The sequence below is a fragment of the Solanum stenotomum genome, chromosome 6 (genome assembly GCF_019186545.1).
Source record: "Solanum stenotomum isolate F172 chromosome 6, ASM1918654v1, whole genome shotgun sequence".
Classification (NCBI taxonomy): domain Eukaryota; kingdom Viridiplantae; phylum Streptophyta; class Magnoliopsida; order Solanales; family Solanaceae; genus Solanum; species Solanum stenotomum.
Window position 1 is genome coordinate 37,759,694 of NC_064287.1, and position 12,293 is coordinate 37,771,986.

The following is a 12,293-nucleotide window of genomic DNA, read 5'->3' on the forward strand; positions in this document are numbered from 1 at the left end:
AGGAATGGTGGTCATATAGGCATGCCACATCAGCTTTTCTATAATCAGCTTTATATATATATATATATATATATATAGGAGGAATTTACTTTATGATTATGATAAATGGTTACTATTTAATATTTAATTGAGTAAATATTTTATAATATTTTGATTTAGTGTAGGGACAAAATGGTAATTCAACTTTGTACTTTGGAGCTTTCCACTTTTAAATGAACTCTGGAATGATCCAAACTGTGAGATTATGGAAATTCAAGGGATCAAGTAGTGATATATACTTGATAAGAGTTTTCTTTTCTCATTCTCAAGAAAAGGAGAATTTATTCAAATGAATACCCTTGATCTACTATTTAATTCATTGAATCTCATGACCATGGATTAATTATTTTTCTTTGAATTGCTGTCACGCCTCGAGCCTACACCCTGGGTGGAACTGGCACTCGAGAACCATTGTTGGCCCCAAGCGAACCCTTAGTATGACTTACTTACTCAGCGGAAGACTTAAAAGCATTAATACAAGGATTCAATGTATCTCTACTCAATTGTTTAATAAAATAACTTAGAATGTTTAAAAGTCAAACATTCAACTTGGCCAAAGTGACAACTTAAGTCACATAAGAAATAACAATATAAAGACAATTGAAATACTAATTGTCTATGAAGCCTCTAAAACAAGGAGGGATGTTGAGACAAGACCCCTGATCATCCTAACAACTAAAGTACCAAAACAATTGATAAAAGGGGTCCTCCGGATAGCAAAGAGGCTCACCAACTGACTTTGAGTGCTCAACTGGATCAACGAGGCGCTGGATGTTGATCCTGGTTACATGTGTTTGCATCATAAAATGATGCAGGCCAAATGACATCAGTACATTGAATGTACGAGTATGCGAGGGGAATACTAACAAGACATAAGCTTGAAAGGAATCTGAAAAAGAATACTTACCTTGGCTTTACTCAACTCATGAATAACTCAACTCAAATGCAAAGTAAAACAACAATAATGGTGCAGTTATGCAAAGCATTTAAAACAGGAGGTCGCAACTCAATTTGCTAAAGAAATGCAATTACAACTCAGTTTACATATAAAGTAATTGTGGGAGTTTCTCTAATCGACAACCATCACTATGAGCCTAAGTGATGATACAACGTCTTGCCCACGCTGCCAGAACTATCCTATACTTTGCCGTCATATAGAACGCCTTAACTAAGTGGATCCACTAGTCTATACTGAAAAGCACTAAGGAATCATCTAAAAAGTATGATCCTTTCTACCCATGATGGCTACATGGTTTATGGAGACTTGAGTTATTATGAACTCACGTCCCCATATCAGTGCTCAATACTACTCCAAAAATATACTCAGCTCATGTGTTTTTAAAACAAAACTCTTTCTTTGGTTTGAGATAATTACTCAAAACTTAGCTTAAAAGCTCCCTTGGAAATCAGTGTTTCCTTTCTTGCTCATGTGAAAAACATTTTAACTCTTGGGATACTTAGTTCCCGTATAATCTTTGAATAAAAGAACTTTACTCTTACTCTTTACTCAACTCAAAGTTTAAGTCTTAAAACAAAGTTAAAACGTTTGTAAAAGACTTTTGGAAAACTCTATGAACTTCATTTGACTGAACTCTTAACCTCTTGACTTGACTCTTAACTTTCCTTGAATTGAAGTATGGATTCAAGGCTCATGATCTCATGTTAATGATGATTTCATGATGTTTAGAGTACCTTAGAGTATAGAAATAGACTAGAAACAATAGGTACGTTACTAAGGAACTAGTACGGAAAGAAGGGGGAGAATGGAAAAAACTGGCATCCCTGGTACTCTGAGATACGCGGGGCACCAGAGCCCAAACTTCAGAACTGAAGTTGTGGCGCTCTGGCTGGCGCGTCGCCCCAGAGCCCAAACTTCAGACACTAAAGTGGGGCGCTCTGGCTAGCGCGCGCCCCAGACCCCTGCCCATAAATCTCCGATTTTTCTCCTTCGTTTTTCAACTCTTAAACCCCTATTTCAACTTGGTTCTTTCCCCAAACACTTAGAATCGACTATATCATCAATATATGTAAGATTCTACTAAAAAACACACCTCAAATCATGAATCAAACTCAATAAACTTCAACAACAAGAACCCATAAGATTTCAAACGAATATTCATCAAGAACTTGTAATATTTGTTTTCAAAACTACACAAACTTCGTTGAATTAAATGATGATTGGCGCGTGAGTGAACTAACTCAGCGCTAAGTGATCTCACATACCTCATAGGGATCAACCCTAGGCGAAATCCACATGCAATTCTCCAAGAAATTGATGAATCTTTGCTTCTTCTCCTCTTTCCTCATCTTTTTTTCTCTTCTCTCAAAACCCTAACTCTTTTTCAAAAGCGTAAACTGACCAAGTTCAATTTAGACCCCAACTAATTACCAAAAAATGAAATTAAAATAATGGGGTAAGGACAAGACCATAATGCCCTTTTAAAATCCGGATTAGACTTTTCTTATTTAAATAGCCCAATTTCAAATGGGAATATCTCACTCATTCAAACTCGGAATCGTGCAAACTTGGCGGCATTGGAAAGATAATTCCAAGATATTTCCTACGGTATCTGGAAGCATACCTAAATCATCCTGACCTAGGAGTTATGGTCGTTTGAAGTTGACCAAAAACTCAAACTTAACTTAATCAATTTTCCTGATTTTTCATTCTTTCCTAAAATGACTATTTTCAATTCTCTCTTTCTAGTTCTTTTAATTAGCAAGATGTGACAATTAGTTTCTCAAGTCATATTAAGTGTCCATTTGGAAAGTCACATGGTAATTGGAATTGGTGTAATTATTATGATAGTAATTACACAATCTAGTATTAGGTTGACCTATTAGTAATTACACAACCTAGTAGGCTAGTTCTAGGTTGACCTATTTGTTTGTCATAATATAGTTGCAGTGTAATTACAAATGTATTGTTTGATTGCACAAGTGCAATCATAAGATTATATTAAATTTAAAAAATAAAAGTTAATTATCTAAAAAAAAAAAAATTCAAAATATAAGGGTCTTTATAAATGATATTAAATTAAATATCAAGATATCTATTATTTTTTGAAAATATATTAATTAATAAACTTATGTTTTAAACTAATATTATAAAAAATAATTGTATATTTAAATTAATTAATCATAAAAACTAAAAGTACAAGATTTCTATGAATATGATGAAATGCATGTTTGAAAAAAAAATGATTAATATCATAGATAAATGTCATTAAATTATTTAAACATTTGAAGAAAATATAATACATCAAGTCTAACTAAAAAAAAATGGTTTGCAATGTGAAATATCTAATCAAATCAATACACTAAAACAAATGAAACTGGAAATATAGACATCAAACTAATCATGATCAACTAAAAGAATACACGAAATAACAAAACATATGCTAAGTAATTCAATAACGATGAGAACAAGAAATCATGCTAAATACCAACCTAACACTTAGCAAATTATCATGCTAGAAAAATCAACAAGTAATGTCTAAGAATAGTACTCCCTCCATTTCAAAAAGAGTGACCTGGTTTGACTTGGCACGAAGTTTTAAAAAATAAAGAAGACTTTTGAATCTTGTGGTCCTAAATTAAAGTTATGTCAAATGTACTGAATTACCCATCAATCTTGTGGTTTTAAACCTACCACGTGAAAAGCTGAAATTAAATTTTTACCAAAAAAAGGAAAGAGGTCATTCTTTTTTAAACAGACTAAAAAGGAAAGGATGTCATTCTTTTTGAAACGGACAGAGTAAGTCGTAGTCGACCTCAAAGCCGAATACACGTGCTCCACACCTCTAATCGGTGCTTTTACCTTTCGAGCAGCCTCCAAATGATGTCACACTATCAAAATAGTGATCTCGGAGTCAATACAATCACTTTGACATCCATATTGCAACAATCAAGTTCAAGTCGAAAATTGAGTCTAATATAGTATCTTGGGATCCACACAAGGAATCACAACATTGACTAAGTCAATGGATCCCAATTAGCTCAAGGAACTTGTACCCTAAAAATGGGCCCAACCTGACCTATAAAACGCCTTGAAACAACCTATCATCAAAGTTCAAGAATTAACAAATAAAGAATCAAGAAAGGAAATTTCGAAGGAAACTAACATGTTAAATGTGAGAATAACATTCCTTGCATTTTCCCCATGCTATCCCCTGTATCTCAACAAAACCCACTGAATTCCCTCCAAATTGAGCTTTTAAAGAGTTTCTATGGAGGAAACTAACATGTTAAATGATGTTGAAACTATTGAAAGCTAATATAACTTCCCCTCACATACACATCGCGATCACGGGACCCATTAGGTCGCGCTTGTAATGGTCCATCTTTTATTGGGTCCATATATCCTTCATTGTGGTCGCGAGGGTCAAAGCCCGCGAATGTGAAGTCCAAGAAAAATGATATTCTCAAACGCAATGCCAAGACACTGATTGCGTAGACCGATTTCATTGGCCTTCATAAATGCAGCTCTAAGCGCAAAGAAGCAAAGAGCAAAGTTGGGTGCACGAGCTCAGCTCATAGTTGGCAAAATTCCACGACGGGGGCTCGTAATACGTTTAGAATTCTATGCATGTAAATGAACTATTGTACCCCATCAAATTCGATATTCCAAACTCAACGGAAATGTCGAAGCTTCGAATAGAAGTTTTCTCACAAAAAGTGTGTTCCACACCCAAGGCTTTATTTTAGCCATAAGCAACAAGGTTGCTCGAAATGAGGTTGAAAGCCTTGGGATCTAAACCTAATGTATATTCAGACTAAAATTGACATTTCGAAGCAAATGAAACCATCAGAATCACATTCTAAGGTCGTTTACCAGAATATTTGACCAAATTCAATCGTTTAAACTTCAAAAGCTCCAAAATAGAAAAACTTGCATAAAAATCAAATGAACGACCAAGTGACCGAACTATCAGTTCCAGCAAGTCAGAAATGACTTAGGGCTGCTACAGGAAAGCTCTAACACCAGAAATATTGAAAAACTGAGAAAATGAGCTAGAGGGTCACTATAACATCCATTATAAAAGGACTTTCATCCTCAAAAAGTAAAGAGTCAAGAAGTACATGAAGGCTCGAACAGGTGGGGGTACTAGGCTCACAAGTCATACTCAGTCTTCTAGGTAGGGGTAGGCATGGTATGGTATATACCGAACTACCATGCAATATCAAACTTTTTGATACCGTGGTTTTGGTATTATGGTATTTGGTATGGTATATGGTATACATTTTAAATTTTTTGATATTTGATTTGATATTTGGTATTTAGAGATGATATATCGAAATACCAAAGTATATAGTTAGATAAATAACACATATATATATATATATATACTAACAAATATGCATCCTAGCACATTAGTATAAACTAAATTTATAGAAGTGAAGCTGTGACTACCCTATTTTGATTGAAATGTATTTTAAATATAATTAATTAACAAAATGAGTTGTTTGTACTTTCTTTTGATATATTTCTACATGTGTAATGACTAATGTGGTAGTATGATACAACTGAGACCTTTTTGAATCGTTGAAGTCATAATACTCTATTATATCAGTATATATTAGTTGAAGTTGAACAAATTACGGTTACCAATTTATCATACTGCAAAATATGGAAACTAAACTTCAAAATTAATTAGTTTCTCCAAATTTTGATGTATGCATCAATATTATTGAAACACTGCACCAGTATTATTTAATTGCCAAACTAATTTAGTTACTTATTCAATAATTAATCATTTAATGCTCTAACAAGGAAATCATTTAAATTGGACGACTGGTCATCAATTAGGACTTGTACTTATATATTTTTTGTTATTCATTATTATGTTTTTTAATACAACTCACATCATATGTATTATCTGCTAGAGATACACGTGCAACACACGTGTCCAGAAACTAGCACATATAAAGAGTAATGTGTAATGCATTTGTAAATTTGTAAAAGAAAAAGAGAAGTAACATACCAGGGGAAGGGGCAGGAGTATGTGGCTTTTGGCAAGTAATAAGTGCCCATATTTACAGCTACAATATTTATTAAAGAGAAAGGATGGGGGAGGGGCACGTGGCAGCAGGGCGTAGTTAACGAGAAGAAGATATTCACCGGGATAAATAGGCTTTCACATGAGTTGGGCAAATAAGCATTGACTGGAAACGACATAACTATATACTACTACATCCTCCATCTCAAAATAAATGTCATCTTAGCTCATTTCACACTCATTATGAAAAATAATAAATTAAAGGTATAATTTATTAAATTACTTCTGTTTATTAATTTGACTAGTATTTGGACACTTACTTTGCACGTGTATTTGATGTTAATCAATTTTTTTTTAATTGAGACGAAGGGAGTAAATAATATTAAGATAAAATTATTTTTAAAAATATAAGCTTAAACTTTTATTTTTATTAAAAAGAGAAGTTACAAAACACATCAATTATATATTTACATGAAGTAAAATAAAGAAATTAAAAGACATATCAGTTCTATCCTTATATAAAGTAGAAACAATTACCAAAAGTATAATAAGAATAATCGAATGCTAAAATATAGCATACCTGGATAATAATAACCGTGTCAATATCTTTCTATACAAAGAGATATAAAAAAGTTTGCATTAAAATAAATCAGTATAATTGATTGTTGTTTGCACCCGCCGGTTTTATGGGGGGTCGGTTGGGTTATGTTTGTTGTTGTGTACCTTCTGAGCTTGTGGAGGTCTGTTTAGGTTATTATTTGATTATAATTGTGTATCTTGTATTGATTTGATAGTTGGTTAAATGATTGGCTAGGACTTGCCTCTTTATCGATGCTTCTAATTTGGTTGGATTGGATTGGCCTTTTGGTTGTTATGATGAGTAGCGATGGTTACCATTAGTTGATGAGTGGGCATTTTTATTACTTATCTTGTCTTTAAGCTTATGTTATAGGATTTTTTAGATGAGAAATGGTGTTTTTAATGTGATTTTTTTTCATATTTGCAGGAAAATGAAGTGAAGAATGAGATTAGATGATATTTGAAGAAATCAAGTGAAATTGGGCAAAAAGAGGAATTAGATGATATTTGAAGAAACCAGGTGAAATTGGGCAAAAAGAGGAAAAAAAGCTGAAAATTCAACTGACATGGACTTACTTATCACGACCGCGCGGTCAACAGGCCGCGATTGCATGCTCAATGGTCGCAATCACTGCCCACTGAACAAGAACCCATCGCGATCATGTGGGTTAAATCTCGGGAATGCAAAAAGTTAATATTAGGCACATCTGGGGCAGAACTGAAAATTCACATTTTGATCCCAAATTCCATTTCATACTCATGCACAACCATTTTGATAGAGGATCTTGCATTATCTTTTGTCTTAGAATTTGGAGCATTGTAATAGAGTGTTGATAGCTTGGGGTTTTGAGCTTGGATAGCAAGTTTCCTTACAATTCACATTTGGATTTGAAGATTGAAAGCTTAATTAAAGTAATTTTTACCCCTTCATTTCCTTGATTTGTATTGTTTGAATTGTGGATGTAATTGATCATTGGAGATTTGAGTTTTTGTGCTAGAGATAGACAATTGATTGGGTTGTTGACTTTATTTTCTTTTCTTTTGTAATTAAATGATCCTCATTTATGATATGAGTTTTTGAATATCTAATTAATTTCATGCTTGAATTGCTTTCCTATTGGAATTGATCACTCATTTGGCCTGCCCATTTACTTTGATTGAGTTTGAGAGAATCAATTGAGGTTGAAAAAAGTTAATTAGTGCATATTGAGACGTAACAACTCATATATAAGAAGATAGCTAGATATAGTGATTCCTTGCAATGCTTATGATTAGATTGATTGGTTTGCTACTTCGCTAGGTTTTGAGAGAACTAGTGGAAATATATTTGTCTATGTTCGAGAGAAAAAGGTGAATAATTGTGATTCCAATGCATATATGATTCTACCCATGATTGAGTTGCATGAGATTACAATGGATCGCTTGAGTGTAAATTAGCTTTACATTCCCTAATTTCCCTTTGATACCTTGCTTGAAAAGACCTTTACCTCTATCGTAGATTGTAACTAAAATCATTTTCTTATTAAAATTTTGTATTTTTCATTTAGATTCAAACTAGTAGCTTATAATCCTTTAGCTTTTCAATTGTCGATATATTGTTCCTTGTTGGATTCGACTCTGACCTCAAAATTAATTTGAGCGTTACCATTAATATATCTTCGGTTAGTTGACTTATGTGGTAGTATCTTGTTGTGATTAGGTTGTTGGGATAGCGTTTCTAGGTACATTCCTTTGCCTCAGCTACTTGCCTCTTCTATCTTTTTCATTGTCTCTGTTTTCTTTGAATGTGGGTTATCTCTAGTTAGTTGCTTGTAATAAATGCTCCTTATTTACCTATTATTTATACTTTATTTGTCTTTGGAGCTTACTCGGCCTATGCCTACTTAATACCACTTGTTGGTAGTCATACTACACTTTTGCACCCTGCAGATCATAGTATGAGTTTTCGTTGTTGACTTGGCCCTCGTGCTGAGTAGTTGTGGATTAGAGACTTGGGTTGAGATCCTGGCATGCAGAATTGTCCTTCTCCTTCTATTTTTGTTGGACTAGTTTTCTTTGATACTAAGGAACGACTCTGTATATTTTTATTTACCTTGTACTCCTATTTCGATTAGTAGCTCAACTACCGACTGATACCAGGTCTTGAGAATGTTTTATGTATCTATTTATCATCTTTTTTATTTTATTTCGATATTTGTTCCTTTCCTAACTTTTGTTTCATTTTCGCGTCATAGCCTGTTAATCCTAGTTCCGAGTTATGGGTTTAGCTTATCTACTAGTGGGATGTTAGTAGGTGCCATAATGACCTGATATTTCGAGTTGTAACAGATCGCCATATTGATGGCACAAAAATCGAACCAACAAACACGTCAACAATGACACTTGGGACTCATCGATGAAATAGAAAAGTAACTCTGACATAATGTTTACCTCGAGGTTAGGGTCAATTCTCTGAAATTTGGCAAAATGTGGGTGAATTCGGACCTCAAATGGGTCAAAAATATAACTTTAAAGAAAACAAGAAATCAAGAATTTGAAACACAAAATGAGAAATAAACATGGACTTGAAGCTTAAATACATAATAGAAGGTAAAGGGGAAGAAATTTACTTTTGAATTACAAGAAATGATCAATAAATGAAGATGTCCTCCTTAGCCCGAGATTAGTTCAATGGTGGTTAAGTCTAAGATGTCTTAGAAAAGAAATGAGGAAAAGACTTAAAGTACTCAACAATTGTCGCTCTTGCAGACTTCGGTGGCAGGTGCACCATCACAAGAGCGCAAGAAACATCACCTGATTGAAGGCCACCACTTTCCTCCAGTTCCATCGAAGCGACCATAAGCTCACAGGCGCGAGCCCGCAGCTGTGACAAGGCTTCACATGTGGCCAGAGTGCCGAGGCTCTGCAATTGTGGCTTACTGCTGATATCACCGACCTTCATTGTTGTGGCTGCCTTGCTCCACGGTTTAGAATAAAATTCCAAGGTCTTGAATGGACTATCGGGATTCAATCAAAGTCCTACGAATACAAATTGAATATGGTACCCTACTAGAAACAATATTATAAACTAAACATAATTGACGAAATAACCAACGGAGGTGGTCTTGATGAAATGTTGACTTCTAAAACAACTTAAGATGAGAAAACGACCAAGCATCCCAAAAATTTAAACAAACAACCACGGGACCCAAACTAAACGTCCTACTAGACAAAAATCAATGCTAGCTCTGGAGCTACCAATTTTTATGGAAACCTCATCCATGCCCATTCAACAACAATATTGACCAAAGTAAACTCTTTCAACAAAAAAGCTCCAAATAGGGGGAAAAAACTCGCTCAAAGTTGTACGAAACAACTCAATAAGCAAGGCATCCACCTTAATAAACCACAAATATAACATAAAAGTGAGAAAGCGACATAAATAGTCCCTTAACTATAGGAGTAGGTCTAAAATGGTCCCTTAACTATACATTTAACGGATTTAGTCCTTTAACTATTCAAAAACTTATCAGCTTTAGCCCCTTAACTATACACTACGGGTTTTAGTCCTTTAACTATAAACTTACCGATTTTAGTCCTTTAAGTATTCAAAAACATATCAGGTTTGGTCTTTGTCCATTATTTAATACAAATAACTTAGGTTTATATTAATCGAAATCTTCATGAAATTAAATCTTTAACCCATTTTTTAAGTTGTTTCTCTATCCCCGTCCTTTTTTCTTCAAACTACTTTTATGAAAAGAACAATAACGTCAACGATTCAAAATAAAATTAATGAGGAAAGAAGATATAAGTCCTAATTTTATTCAATGGAGAACAAATTAAGCATATAATTGTAGTTAATGACTTGAATCTGCACTTGAATAAGCTAATCAGTGCAGATTTTATTTAATTTACTAAAATTTCTTTACGTAAAATAAAATGAATAGAATAATAAAATTGATCTATTTAAAAAATATTAAAAAATTGCAAATCTACCATTTTATAAATTTCAATATCTGAAAAATTAAACAAATTTCGTTCAATTAAGTCGTTGGAGTACAAACTTTGAATTTAACGGGAAATAATTTTTTTTGTTTTTATAATAAAGGTTAGCATATTCAAGTCATTAGTACCAATAATATGCTTCAGTTTATCCTCTGTTGAATAAAATTATGACTTATATTTTCTTTCCTCGTGAATTTTATTTTAAATCGTTGAGGTTAAGGTTCTTCGCATAAGGTTAATTTGAAGAAAAAGTAGCGGAGAGAAAGAAACAACAGAAAAAGTTGTTAAAGGGTTTAATTTCTCGAGGCATGGATTCCGTCAATATAAACCTAAGTTATTTGTATTTAAAAATGAACAAAGACCAAACCTGATAAGTTTTTGAATTTTAAAGGACTAAAAGCGGTAAGTTTATAGTTAAGGGACGAAAATCGGTAAGTGTATAGTTAAGGGACCAAAACTGATAAGTTTTTGAATAGTTAAAGGACTAAATCCGTTAAATGTATAGTTAAGGAACCATTTAAAACTTACTACTATAGTTAAGGGACTATTCATGTGATTTTCTCACACAAAAGTTAAAGGAAGGGGCCAAACACAAAAAGCACATAAAAGCAAGTAAATGACCATGAGGGTTATTACACTCAGACATAAATTGGTTTCTAAAGAAAGGTCTTGCAGTCTTTTATACAAAAATAAGTTGTTACTTAAACTCATAGACCCAGGGTTAAAAGATGATATATTTTCTTGACATGATTGAAAGATAATGTTGTATAACCATGTACAAAGCTTTCTAATTAACAATAATTAGGAGCTCAGATGCAAACCTGTTCCGCTGAAATTGTAGAGATATTAATGTTGTGAGGAATAAATAGATCCATCTTTCACATTCACAGTATCCACCTATTTAGTGCATATGTAATATTCAATGTTTTTCATTTTGGTGCCCAACTTATTCTCCCTAAGTTCTTTTCCTAAGGAGTTTGAAGATATTTTGTGGCTCTCTTTTTCATGTTTAAATACAATTATAGTGTATTAATCACTTGGGTTATGCTCCTCACAAAAGGTACAACTCAGTTGATTGATATGATCGATCCTCTTTTGTGTTTTTGCTTCCCAAGGGACCATTTTTGGGATAGGAACAGTATCAGCGAGAGGAGGAAGAAGATTATGTAACATCTCGCAATTTGAAATAACTAGGAAGAAGCTTATAATTGGAAATAGTCATTTTTTGAAAGAATTAAAATCTGGAAATTTGTTTAAGTTAGGAAAAGTTGAGTTTTGGTCAACTTCAAACGGCAATAATTCCTAGCTAAGGATGAGTTAGGTGTACTTCCAGATATGGTTGCAAAGCTCTTGGAAGGATCTTTCCAACGCCGCCGAGTTTGAGCAAATCCAAGTTAATATGAGTGAGTTATGCCCGTTGGAAGTTGGGCAGTTGGAATAAGGAAAATCCAATCCGGATTTTTAGAGGGTAGTTTGGTCTTTTCCTTAACCTTTTATTTAATTCGTTTTTGGGTAATTAATTAGAGGTCTAAGCTGAATTAGATCAGTTTACACTTTTACCAAAAGAGTTAGGGTTTGGAGAGAAAAGAAAAGAAGAGGAGAAAGGAGAAGAGGAAGCAAGAACGTTCAGGATTCGTCGATTTCTTGGAGCTTTGCTTGTGCATTTCGTCGGGGGGGGGGGGGATCCCT